This window comes from Lynx canadensis, chromosome C2, assembly GCF_007474595.2.
Source record: "Lynx canadensis isolate LIC74 chromosome C2, mLynCan4.pri.v2, whole genome shotgun sequence".
NCBI classification, from domain to species: Eukaryota; Metazoa; Chordata; class Mammalia; order Carnivora; family Felidae; genus Lynx; species Lynx canadensis.
Window position 1 is genome coordinate 106,194,648 of NC_044311.2, and position 14,363 is coordinate 106,209,010.

The 14,363-nt window shown below is 34.9% G+C and overlaps 1 protein-coding gene across 1 annotated transcript in view; it reads left to right on the forward strand.

Annotated features, from left to right (window-relative positions):
* CBLB (Cbl proto-oncogene B) overlaps window positions 1-14,363 on the forward strand; it is a 213,320-nt gene that overhangs the window by 139,984 nt on the left and 58,973 nt on the right.

Genomic DNA, 14,363 nt, shown 5'->3' on the forward strand with positions numbered 1-14,363 from the left:
CTCATGGCAGACAGGGCTAATCAATCATGGCGCTCATCCCTACTGAGGTCAGACCTGGCCTTATAGAACCTCCGCTGCAGTTCATTAGGATTTGGCAGGTAACGTGAATCTTATTTGCCATGTAGTTGGACTGATAATAATGTGTAATGGCATCAGATCATTTGCATCTGTCTCCGTGGTAGAGAAACACTTGGCACAGAGAACAGAGGAGGCATTTGTTTGGGTTACTCCTTCCTTAACTTCCTTAAGTTTATCTCCTGGCTTCCTGTATTTTCTACATTTCAATGTTCCATGCTCAACAAAGACATATGCCCATGGGATTTTTCACCTGTGCAGGTATGTTACCATCACCAACATGGCCACTTTGACATTTTTGGTCTGAGATGACTTTTATTCTTCATATCATTAATTTTCATAAATGTCATAATTTAACTCGCAGAGAAACTACTCTTGATTCTGTCCTTTAATCCTGACAACTAAGTTTTGAAGGATATAATCCCTTTCACCCCAGAGATAGAAGAAAGGAAGTAGTTATTCCTCAGTGTCTTTTATAGGAACAAAGATTTTTCACGTATTTTATTATCTCAACAACTTGGAGAGGCAAATATTCTTCTCATTTTTCAGATAAGGAAATGAGGCTCAGACTACACATGTGACTTGGCTACATTAGTAAGTTGTAGAAACTAGATTCTAACTTATGTTTTCTGGATAACAATACAGTGATGTATCCCAAACCACATGTGTAACTCTCTCCCATGCAGAATCATGAACTGGTTCCTACTAAGTCAGATTATAGAGTGTATTGCTAGAATATTTATCATACAGTATTATTAATTTTAAATAATGGTGGTAATTAAATAGTGACATTGATGATTTCAGTGACAGGATGCTCTTCTGGGTTCTTGATCTCATTCGACAATCATTCCAACCCAATAGAGAAGCTACGGTTACTGTCCTGTTTCATAAAAGATAAAGCTAAGGAGTAAAGAAATGAAATATCTTGCCTAAGATCCTAGTTACTCTATAGTAGAACCAGTACTTTATTCCAGATCTTCCTAATTCCAAAAATCTAGTTTGGAGCCATCATGTAATGTGCCTCTTTTGCCCTCTTTGGAACATGTCACACACATTGAACTTGATAGAATGTAACTAATTGTCCTCTGAAGGTCTTTCCAGCTCCATGAATAATGTACATCATGAATAATTTTGGACTCCCAGTACAGTTGTAACTAGAAATTAAAAATAATTTGAATTTGATCTCTTGGTAAAAACGTAAAATTATAAAAATAAATATATTTATGCCCTATAAAAATATTTGCACCCATGCTAACTTAATAGGTCGCCAAAAACCCAAGCAAATTCAGTTAAGACCTGTTAATTGATATATAATGACTATTAAATCTGTTGTCCAGTATACTAGCCATATGTGGCTATTTAAATGTAAATTTAAAATAATTAAAGTTTAATAAAATGTTCCTCAGTCGCGTTGAACATATATATATATATATATATATATATATATATTTTTTTTTTGAGAGAGAGAGAGAGAGAGAAGGAGAGAGAGAGGGAGAGAGAATTCCAAGCAGGTCCACACTCAGCATGGAGCCTGAGGCAGGGTTCGATCCCACAATCCTGGGATGATGACCTGAGCCAAAATCAAGAGTCAGACGCTCAACCGACTGAGTGAGACACCTAGGGCCCCTTGAATATATTTAAATGCTCAGTAGCCACTTGGGTATAGTGGCTACTGTACTGAACTGTATAGATATAGAACATTTTCTATAGGTATTGAGATATCTATTGAAATAAGAGGAATATCTATTCTCCAATAGATAATTGTATTGGACAGAGCTTTCTTAGATCTCCCCTGTAAGCTCTTATTGGAAGAAGCTAGCTCTTGATGCAAAACCTTTCCTTTTAACTTAATAACCTAATGGTCTTAGCTTGGCCTGGATATTTGACAGTGATATAGCACTGGAATCAGCAAGCTATGACCTGTTTATGTTGGTTTGTTTTTCTGTGAGCTAAGAATGATTTTACATTTTATATGGCTATATATTTAAATGCGTTTATAAGTAGCTACATAATTTGCTTGTTTCTGTTTCGTTTTTTTGTTTTCTGTTTTGTTTTGTTTTTTTTTCTTCTTGGCCTGCAAAGCCTAAAATATTTACTATCTGGCCCTTTAAGAAAAAGATAGCATTCCCCGGATCTAGGATGCAGTAAGCACACAAAGAATGTTTATTGAATGCATAGATAATAGGGAAAGACAGAAAGTTATTTAAGAAACACACAACAGCTCAAGTAGTTCAAGTGACCTAGGAGATAATGTTTTCTAGCTAGGAAAAAGGCATTTCACTTTTCTTTACGAAGTGGGTTTTCTTCTTTCATTGATGTCAGGGGAGAATGTGGGGTCTTAAGGGTAATTCTTTCAAGAACTTTGTATACTTTGCTCGCTGGGAATCAGTAGCTGCCCTCTATGAGTTTAGGCAAAGTTGCAGTCTTGGTCTATTTCCCACTGAATTAAGTTGAAACTTGAGCCTTGCTTCACTAGGAACCCTGACAACCACAGGACTCACTGGTGACGTAAAATGAGCAGCAGAATATTCAAAGGTGACTCTCGTGGTTTCCCTACATCTTCTCACCTACTCTCAAGACCGTGCATGTTTTGTTTTCCCTGGGCACACTGGTGAGCTTTCTGTCAAGGGAGTTCAGAGACTTTTACATTGATCTTTTTAGTTTCCCAAGAAGAGATGGTGGTCTCAGACATTTATTGTTCCAGAAGTCACCCTTCGGTGTTTTTTTTGGCAGTCAACAGTGTCATTTAATAAAGCTCCACTACAGTGTTATTTCTCTGCTTTCCTTTGACACTAGTTAGGTATTGGAGAAATTTAAAACAACTTGTAATTATTTGTTTTTAAGTTGAGCAATCATATTTCAAGTAAATGTCTTTGTGTACACTTATCTGCCTCTAGTCAATTAAACAGATTGTAAGTTTTATAATATTTCATAAATCACTGCCACTTAACTTTCAGTAAAACCTAGATTTTAGTGTAGATACAAGTATCAGTTCTTTCTAATTGGGAAAAACATTGCCATGTCATTATGTTCTCATAGTGCTTTATATGTACTTCTGTTTCCGGAGTTACACTAAATTGTTATGTTTTATCTAGAGGACTGCCTTATCCATTAGACTATTAATTCCTAAGGCTGGTGTCAATGTCTTCTTTATTTTGTGTTTCCTGGTGCCTAAACACACACAGCATATATTTATTAAGTGAAATAACAAATGTACATGCATGTTCACATGCTCTTTGAAATCAGTGACCCGATGTTATACATCTTTGTTCCAAACTGAAGACTGAATATAAATGTACAAAATATCAAATTATAGGTTCTATTCAGTTCTTACAGCTGAGGTTATAAACAAATATCACACTGTCATTTTGACATAGTAGCTCTTCTACCTGAATTTTCTTCCTTTCTGTTTTTTCAGTCATTCTGTTGCCTCAGTCACTCACTCACTCGCTCATTCATCATTCATTCATTCGTTTTAAACATTTCATTCTCTCAGTTCCAAGAGTGACTGTAAGTCATTGTGCAGCGGAACAATTCTGTTTTCTTCTATCTTCTATTTCAGTAGTTATCTTTCTCCTGTTCATGAACAGGTTGTTGACTATATTTGGAAATAATTTTTGCCCATCTTAAGCATATTGCATTCTTTAAATTGGTGATGCTTCTATCATAGCATGGAGGATGGAGCTGTTTGTATATTCCTGTTACCATGGTGATATCCTGTAGCTGGAGTTTATAAATAGTAGCATACTGAACATATAGAATATGTTTTTATTGTTTATTCTATAAATATATTAATGCTAATCTTACAGAAGCAAACTGAATGTATAATTCTACAGTATAGCATATTGGTTACCACCCTAGAAATAGTCTATTTTGTAATTTTAACTACAAAATGTTTTAGCTTTTGCTTGAAATTGTAGCACTGCCTGAGGTCTCAAGCTGTCAGAATTTCTAGGATAATTGGATCTGAGTGAGTCCTCAGAGGAAGTCTAGGGTGTGATTGGTAAGATCATGTCCTTCTCTCTGACTTCAATCAGATCAGAGCTAAGAAAAGGTGTCAATTGCCAGTCAGAATTTTGTTTGTCAAGAGTGTAAAGAGTCTTAACAATTCCTCAGCAATTATGTTGATAGGACATATTTTTCACCACATACGTAAAATAAAATGAAGATTTGCACTCAAAGTGAAAATGTTGACAGACTGAGCTGGTATATGAACTGAGATTTATTCCTTTGGTCTTAAATCTTATATTTTCTTGAAACCAAATTTAAAATTTTAATGAATGGCCTTATAAAAATAAATACATGTGTGACCCGAGATCAAGGTAATTATTCTTCTTTTATACTTTTTTATGCATTCTCCTAATGTTGCCCTCATCAGTTAAAATACATATTACTAATTAAAAACTTGATATTATTACCTAATTCTTGCTTTTCCTAATAATAATGTGTGAGGAGAAGACCCATAGTATTCCTGATCCTAAGGAAAGAGTTATGTGTAGGGTTCAGTATTTTTAGGAAAATGTTGCTTTTTTAATATGACTTTGATTCCAACCACAGAGCTCAGGTCCATGTTGGAGAATAGAAAAGACCAAAATTAGAACAAAAGTGAATTACAAAAATGACAGTAGACATTCAGAATATAGGATGTCGCTCTCAATTACAGGCAGTTCTGCCTCCTGAAGGTATTCAGAAATAATATGAAGATGTTTTGGTTTTCACAATGACCAAGGGTGGGAGAAATCTGTGGCAGTTAGTGGCCAGAGATACGAGACATCCTGCAACCCATGGCACAGTGCTACCCAAGAATTACTATGATCACATGCCAGTAGTCCTCACCCCTCCCTCCACGCAATGTAGGTGGTCATGGGTGACAGTAAGCAATCCAAAGTCACAGGTTCATCATTTGCCATTTAATTGCATTCTGTTCACTGATTTTCTTAAAGCTCTCCATGCAAAATAGTAGCATATTTTTTATTAGTGTGTGATTAACAAAGGAAAAAACTGCCTTGTCCAAGTGCCATATGATGTTATAGGTGACTGTAAAGATGTTGTTATGTATTCCTTAAAAATGGTTTGAATAATTAGTAGTTTAGGATAAGCAAGCACTTGAACTCTTGTACTTGGTTTGAGTCAGTCTCCTATGGTAGACCGCAGGCTCCTGGAGACCGGAGGCTGTGCCTTGCCCTTCTTTTCCTTCCCAGAGACTTGCATAGTACCTACCACATAGGTGGAGGTAGGAGAAACCATGGAGAAAGGTTTGTTGTTTTGTTTGTTCTGTTTTGTTTTTAATATAACTTATTGTCAATTGGCTAACATACAGTGTGTAAAGTGTGTTTTTGGTTTTTGGGGTAGATTCCCTTGGTTCATTGCTTACATATAACACCCAGTATTCATCCCAACCAGTGCCCTCCTCAATGTCCATCACCCATTTTCCCCCTCTCTCCCCCCCCATCCACCCTCAGTTCTTGTATTTAAGAGTCTCTTATCGTTTGCCTCCCTCCCTTTCTAACTATTTTTCCCCCTTCCCTTTCCCCATGGTCTTCTGTTCAGTTTCTCAAGATCCACATATGAGTGAAAACATACACTATCTGTCCTTCTCTGACTGACTTATTCACTCAGCGTAAGACCCTCCAGTTGCATCCACGTTGCTGCAAGTGGCATGATTTCATGTTTTGTTTTGTTTTTAACTGAATGCTCAGTAGTGACACTGAAGAAGAGGTCCCTGGAGTCTACCAACCTGGTTTTATGTTCTACTTAATATCTTTTGTGTTTTGCATTGGTTATTTAACCCTCTGTGTCTCAGTGGCCTTATCTTTGAAACCCTACCTCTTAGGGTTGAAATTAAATGAGTTACTATATATAAAGCCATTGGAACAATGCTGGTACATAGTAAATGCTAAGTATTAGTTGTAATTAAACATTATTTTTATATACTGTTAATATTTAAGACTCCTGAGATCTTGCTGTGATTCTGAGAATTAAATATCAGTATTTTTGAGATGTCTATGGAGGCTTTTTTTTTCTTTTAGATACTGTTAGCTATTATTTAAGAAGAATTAGACACCAAAACTGTGTTGGTTTGGCAAGCAGTTGGTTTTGTTTCTTTGTTAATATCTACATAGTTATGATTTCATTGCATGGCCACGTTAAAATAATTATTATTTTATTTAGTCTTTAAAACTCAAAAAAAATGCAAAGTTGCCAACAGGACAGCTGAAATGCTATTTTAAACACTGAATAATTTAGATAAGCTTACAGTAGTCTTGTTTTCCACATAAGTAAATTGAAGTAATTAAGTAGTCTCTAAAGGACAGTGAAGAGTACAGTAACTAAATAGTAATTGCTTATTGTTCAAACCAGCTGTACCTGGTATTTTGCAAGCAATATAGGTTTCACATGAGGGCATTTTCAGCGACTAAAGTTTATTCCTTTAATCCCCAGAATGTTCTTGTTTCTCAGCCATTTTATGGAAATATTTCTGAATTATATGTCACCCTTCCCTGAGTTTTCAAAATTGGTTATGCAGCTGAGTGAATCCAAGGGCATGAGAAGCCACTACAGTCAGCATGACATACTTCTTGAAGCTTACGTTTGCTATGAGATTTCAGGAAAGGTTGCACGAGAAAGGGGAACATAATTTTAAATTAGAATCACATATATTTGGATCAGGATGCAAAATTCATATAAATGTTTAAAGTAAAATGTAAACTTCAAAGAGATTTCAGGGTTATGGAGGCTGGTCACAAGCCAGGGGATTATGTCCTCAGAACAGGTGCTTCAGGGGAAGCAGCATAGCTCAGTGTAGTTAACAGTGTTTAACATTTCAATGGAGCAGTCTTGGGGTTATTCCACTTGTGAGGCTGTTTGCACTTCTTTAAAGTTCAATTTTATCAACCACCTCCCTGCCAAACCTTAGGGAAGGCAACTCCTCCTCCACTCAGCAGTTTTCCTGTTCTTCACTACTTCTAATTCATAGTATCTAAAAACATCTGGAAGTTACTAGTGGAATGTAAGCAATAATGATAATTTAAAATATTGAACATCGGGGCACCTGGGTGGCGCAGTCGGTTAAGCGTCCGACTTCAGCCAGGTCACGATCTCGCGGTCCGTGAGTTCGAGCCCCGCGTCAGGCTCGGGCTGATGGCTTGGAGCCTGGAGCCTGTTTCCGATTCTGTGTCTCCCTCTCTCTCTCTGCCCCTCCCCTGTTCATGCTCTGTCTCTCTCTGTCCCAAAAAAAATAAATAAAAATGTTAAAAAAAATAAAATAAAATAAAATAAAATATTGAACATCATTTTATATACAAATCAAATATCTGTCTTAGCGAGGGAACATGGCGCCTACACTATGTTTTTACAGGAAGAAATGCAGCAGACTTTTTCCCCCTCTTAGAGGACTTTGTTGGGTTTTGGTTTTTTTGGTTTTTTGGTTTGGGCTGTTGTTTTTTGTTTTGTTTCGTGTAAGGATTTTCAGACTTTTATTTTAAGACTTTTAGAGTGGTGTTAGATTCACAGCACATTGAGGAGATCATAGAGATTTCTCATGTACCCCCTGTCCCCTACATGTGTAGCTTCTTCCCCTATTATGTTCATACCCCCATCAGATTGGGTACACTTGTTAACAATTGATGAACCTACTTTGATGCATCACTGTCACCCAGAGTCCATGGTTTTCATTAGCGTTCGCTTGTGGTGGTGTACGTTCTGTGGATTGGACCAAATGTCTAATGACACGTATCCACTATAAAATAGTATCATGCAGAGTAATTTTCACTGCCCCCCAAATCCTCTGTGCTCTAACCTTTTCTAGAATTCGTGAGTGGAATCATACACTATGTAGCCTTCTCAGATTGGTTTCTTTCACTTAGTAATACGCATTTAGAATAGGTATAGTTTTCTAAGAGCACGGAACGGTCTTCCATAGTGGCTGTACCATTGTTTTATTTACGCCAGCAGTGAATGAGAGTTTTAATTGCTCCACATTCTCGCCTGCATTAGTGTTGTCAATGTTCTTGATTTGGGCAACAAGGACATATATAGTGGTATCTCAGTGTTTTAATTTACATTTCCCTGATGACCTATGATGTGAAGCATCTTTCCATTTATGGCTTATTTGGCATCAGTTTATCTTTGGTGAGGTATCTGTGAAGGTATTTGGCCCATTCTTAATCCAATTATTTTCTTATTGTTGGTTTTTTTTTTGTATATTTCGGGCAACAGTCCTTTACAGATGTGTCTTTCCAAATATTGTCCTCTAGTTTCTAGTTGTCTTTTATTCTCCTGATAGTTTCTTTTCCAGAGCAGAAATTTTAATTTTAATTTTAATTTTAATGATGTCCAGCTTATCAATTATCTCTCTTGAATCATGCCTTTAGTGTTGTATCCAGAAAGTGGTTACCAAACCCAAGCTCATCTATATTTCTCCTATTATCTTCTACAGGTTTTAAATTTTGCATTTTACGTTGAGATTTTGTGATCCATTTTAATTGTTGTAAAGGTACAAGATCTGTGTCCAGATTTTTTTTATTTTTTCAACGTGGGTGTCCATTTGATTCAGCCACCATGTGTTGAAAAGGCTGTGTTTGCTCCATTGTGTTATCTTTGTTCGTTTGTCACAGATTAGTTACTGTTTTTATGTGAGTCTATTTTCTGGGCTCTTGATTATGGTCCATGAAGTATTTGGCTATTCTTTGACAGTTCCACAGTCCTTGATTACTATAGTTTTATAGTAAGTGTTTAAAGTCACTCCAGCTTTGTTCTTCTTCAATATCATGTGGGTTTATTTGTGGTCTTTTGTCTCAGTATAAACTTCAGAATAGTTCAATATGAACAAAATGACTTGCTGAGCATTTTGATTGGAATTGCATTAAATCTGTAGATCAAATTGGGAGGACTTTTCTTTTTTTACTCTCAGTTCTCCCTAGTTTCCTACAGATTAAAGCTTCTAGAAGTGTCTTCTGGAAGTGTGACTGTGGATAAGCAGGGCATGATTATATTGCTTTTATATCATATTTCTCAAACAAGTTTTGTTTATTATCTAAAAGGGAAACAATGGTACAGGTATTCCAAAATAGACACCATGGGTCATAATTACTTATGGGTGTGTTGTGTGTGTGATAAGTGTTTTGTAATGGATACCTTCTGAATAATGTTCTGCATAGGCTATTATTTAAAAGACTTGAGATTGTATGTTCACAAATTAATATGAGAAAAGAACCAAGAGGATAGTTAGCAGCAAGGAAAATATCCTTATGATATTATATTTTATGATAAAAGTTTATCAGTGTCCTTCATTAATTTTCATGCATTTAGAGAAAATGTTGACCTTCTAAGAGTCCTTCTCATCATCTTTATAATACATGTATCTACCTTGTTCAGATATGAAAATTCATTAAGTAAAATCTTGTTAGAAATATTATAAAATTGACTTTGATTATCTCTGGGGTTGTCAGTACTCTCATCTAATAGTAATTGGAGAGGTTTTCTCTTGTCCTGTTTTTTAATAATAGCCTGGCTGGGTTTGAAGTTTCTTACCAATGTTTTGCCATTTCCATAATAATGGATCTTATTAAAGGTTTTATAAAATCGCTCTTTAAAAAGGTGTGGATAAAATGAAGAGTGACTAAAATAGAACGAGTCCCCGATTATTATTGGTAATTGCTGAGCATGCTGAGATGGGCTTTTGACTACTTTACTTCTCAGGCCTTTTCTCTCAGGATTTTCTGTTAAAATTGCAAATTGGATTCCCCTGTTCATTATGGTGGTCATTAGCATCCTTTTCTAAGTACTAAAGAATTCTGTAAATTTTGTCAGAAAAATAAAGAATAGCATTTGTTCATTTCAAGGAAGCAAAGGGCTAGGAAAAATTGATAAGCATGTAGACATAAAGGAATCAGATGTGGTCTTCAAATTTGTGGAGCACCAGGATTCCAATTTGTTAAAGACATACTCATCACCTACCAATATTAAAGAACTGAGGAGAAAATTGTTAGTTAGACGAATATGCTGGTATGATGGTAATACAGGCAGGAATTAAGGTGTTCGGCTTTTATATTTTGAAAAGAGCTGAAATGAAAAAAGAGAATTTATTCTAAAGTTCTAAAAGCAAGTGTAATAGTAGAAAAAGGTGAGAATTACCCAAAAGCAAGATAAAGGAATGAAACTATGAATCAGCCATTCTGTGATGTGAAAATATGGTTCCATCGTCCCATCTCTTGCAGTTGTATTTATGTAAATGGTTGTTTATATGGTGCATAAATTCTGTACAGTTAATTCCATGTCCACATCCTGCTTCCTATACTTTACTCGTTAATTTTTCCATAGTTTTCCATTTCTAACTTAATACAGTAGACAGATAAAAATGAAGGGGTGACAAAGAAAGGACTCCATTTAAGGCAGTGGCAGGATGGACATGATCCTTTAAAGAATCCCTTGATTAGTATGCCCCCTTATTATACTAACTAGATTTTACTTATTCGTTAGGAGATTAAAACCAGAAGAACAGAGGTAAAGTCTCTATCATAAAATAATTGGAAAATAAACTGGGGAAAAAGTATTTACAACAACTGTAACATAGAACTAATCACAATCCTAATATATAAAGAAGTCATTCTAATCAATGGGGGTACATAAAAGAATATAATAGATAATGACACAAAGAACATACAAAGACTGTAACCGAAAGAAGAAATACACATGGCAAAAATATTGCAGTTTTTTTCTAATTATTAAAGCAGTTCAAATTGAAACATTAACATGTGCCACTAAATGCCAACTATCAAAGTAAACAAAAATTCAGAACTAAAAATATTTATGCTTTTGAGGTTTGTGCAGTGGTAACCATCACACATAAATGGTAGAAAAATAAATTGATTTTACTCTCTGGGCAGCAAAAGATATTATGCATATCATAAACTTTTACTGAGTTTAGTTATAACCCTATTATCTTACACTCAAAACATGCTAGGGGCACCTGGGTGGCTCAGTTGGTTAAGCATCTGACTTTGGCTCGGTCATGATCTTGTGGTCCATGGGTTCGAGCCCTGCGTGGGGCTCTGTGCTGACAGCTCAGAGCCTGGAGTCTGCTTCAGATTCTGTGTCTCCCTTTCTCTCTGCCTCTCCCCTGCTCACTCTCTCTCTCTCTCTCTCTCAAAAATAAACATTAAAAATTTTTTTTAACATTTCTGTGATTCTTCCCTTAAAAATTAAAAAGTATGTCAATTCTACTAAATAAAAAGGTTTTTTTAACCTACAATGAAGTATCTACAAAAAATTAAAATGTATATCATGAAAGACCTTTTTATGTTATTACTTTATAGTAGAAAAATTTGAGAATAGCCCAAGTGTTCATGGCAGGAAATAGTTATGTAAATGTTGGTATATCCATATAATTCACCCTTTAAAATTACATTCATGAAGAATGTTTAGTGGCCACTAAAATGCCTTCGGTATAACACTGTCATCCAGCATAGAGTAGGTTAAAAATTGTGTATGTGATTAGGAAACATCACCAATGGCTCTGTGTACATGTTTTCAAAACCTCTATATATTTCCTATAATTCCAAATTTATGCGGTGAAATTGTGTTCTTTATAATGAGAAAAAAAGTGGAATGGTGAAAACATAATTGTAAAGATATAAGGAGATGAGCACCAAAATCAGTAAAACTTGTTTATTATGGTGAACAGTCGGACAACATGTGTGACCCTAAACTTTTAAACCTACTTTGTACTACTTTTTCTCTTTTTATTTATTCGTATTTGACATGTTCTCCAGATCCAGATGAAAAAAATTTATGTTAAATTCTAGAATTTACTACTTTTTCTCTTATATTTATTTCTATAGTTACCATGTTCTCTAAATCAAGAGGCAAAAAATAAAATTTATTACATTCTAGAATTTTGTGCTAATGTCAGAATTAATAACTATAAATAATACAATGACAGTTTTGACGTCTGAACGTATTGTAAGACTTTAGTCTAATTATTTGTTTAGATACTTGAATTTGTTTAGACCTGTGTGAGAGCTATCTAGCACTGTCTAGGACAAAATAAGAAAATAAAGATGGGGAAACTTTGGTTTAAAAATATCTCTAGTAGAATTAGCTCTTGGTATTGAAGATGAGCAAACTTTGGACTTTTGAAGATGTAATAGATTGCATTCTATCACCTCTGTATCAAAGAGTCAGTACTCCTAATTGTATCATCCAAATAAAAATTCAGTGTTTTGTAGCAGCTTTTTTATTTCATATTCATTTAATTTTATTAGTCCCATAAAGTCTCCACAAAATAGATTTAACCTTATTTGTTATAATCTACAGGTAACAATATTAACAAGTGGGTGATTTGTGCAAGACTATATGACATTTTAAAGTTCTAGCTGAAATTCACATATTATATATATGGAAAATATATGTGTAGGAAATCGGATTATATGTTTAATTATATGGTTATTTTTTAATTGTGTGGTTATTTCTTTTAATAATCAGTTGACTTTAGAACTTTCGTTTGAGTGGTAGCCACATCTGAAATTCACATATTCCAATTCCCTAGCAACAAAATACTTAACTGTTATTATTCAGGATTAAATAAATGTTTTCCTACTCTTCTACTTGAGGTTTTATGTACATGTATTAAGTCTGCATTTCTATACAGAATGGAGATTGTAGTGATTATGAGGAATGCTGAGCAAATCAGTAAGAGGTGGTTAAGTTTGCATAGTTCATAGATTTAGAATTTAAATCCTAGCCAGAGAATAAGTTCCAGGTTTGTTGTATGTTGTTGTTTTCCCCAATAACTCCCTTTATCACACATCAGAAGAGAAAGATATATGGCCTGAGTGATCTTGGGATGGGGATTAGATCTGTAGAAGAAGATAGGAGGAAGAGCTGAGGGGAATGTCCGATTGTAGAATCTATTTGGAAATAATATTGATCTGTAGACTAAATATGACTGGCCATATGCCTTTGTCACAGCTCAGCTCTAGAGGCATTTGTTGTTCCTACCTATACAAGGGGAAATTCTGATACTGTAGAATCAAAGTCCTTTAAAAGACCATTAAATATTCAAATATTATATAGAAATAGAGGTGTAGTTAAAGGAGAAATAATTTTGGGTCCACATTAAATCAATCTAATCTGTGCTTCTCTTTATTGTCAGACAGGCAAAAAGGACCCACTTTCTATTCTTTACATTGCATTAATCACTTTGATGTCATGAATTTTTAATGTCTCATCTAAGAATTTAATTATGGGCTGAGGTGTGAAACATTGTGTTAGGTATCTTTTCTCCTCAGACTATCAAATAGGAAGAAAAGAAAAATGACGGTTATTCAAATAAATTAAAAGGGGCCATTTATGTAACCATCTACTAAAAATGTCTACTAAGAATGTTTACAAATGTTCATCATTAGTGTGAAATTTTACCAGCAACAAAAGTTAATGCAAAGTTTTAGTTTTAATGCAAATCTCTTAATTACAGATTTATTCATAGAGATAGCAAAAGGTTCAGCAAAGAGTAATGCATGATTATCTAAAGGGCATTATTAATTATCTTCTCTTACAAGGGGATTTTAATATAATTCAGGGGAACTCAGGAAAATAAATGAGTTATGGTGAATTTAGTCCACATAATCACAAAGATGCAATATTTTTTGTTTCTTCATATACAAATACATCTTCCATAAAATTCTTCTAACTAAGCCAACTTACAGATACTGTAATGCTTCAGAATGGATTAGTTTTTCAGGAAGACAGTATATCATCACCTTGAGAGTACAGTATGACTTGTGCTTAGGCAAGGTCTGCTTCCACTTACATTCACAAAGCTGTTGAGAATGTGCTTATCTGGAGATATCTAAGGTTCAAGGTTATTGCTGCACTTGGTATGAATGTCTGTCCTGAGGATTTTTAGTATACCCTTTCTATATCTAACAGTTCACTCACCACACATCAAATCCATCCCTTTATTTAAACATATTAGGAATTTGGTAACTGCTTAAATTTAGTAATTAAAGCAGAAGTCAAGGTCCAATAGTGATGGTGGGTTGTTGGCTGTATCAGAATTCTCTTTTTCAGGTATTGAGGGAAGCAGGAAGATAGTTGTGAAAGAAAAGTGCTCAGAGGAGCAGAGGTTTTATTCATAGGCAGTCTGCTATGTGTGCACCTAGCACTGAAAAATTTCCCTGCAAACAACTAAATGGATAAAGTGCTATGCGTTAATATTCTTTCTCCCTGTGTGTGTTTGTGTGTATATGTGTATGTGCATGTGTCTGTGTATGTAGTTTGGGATAGGA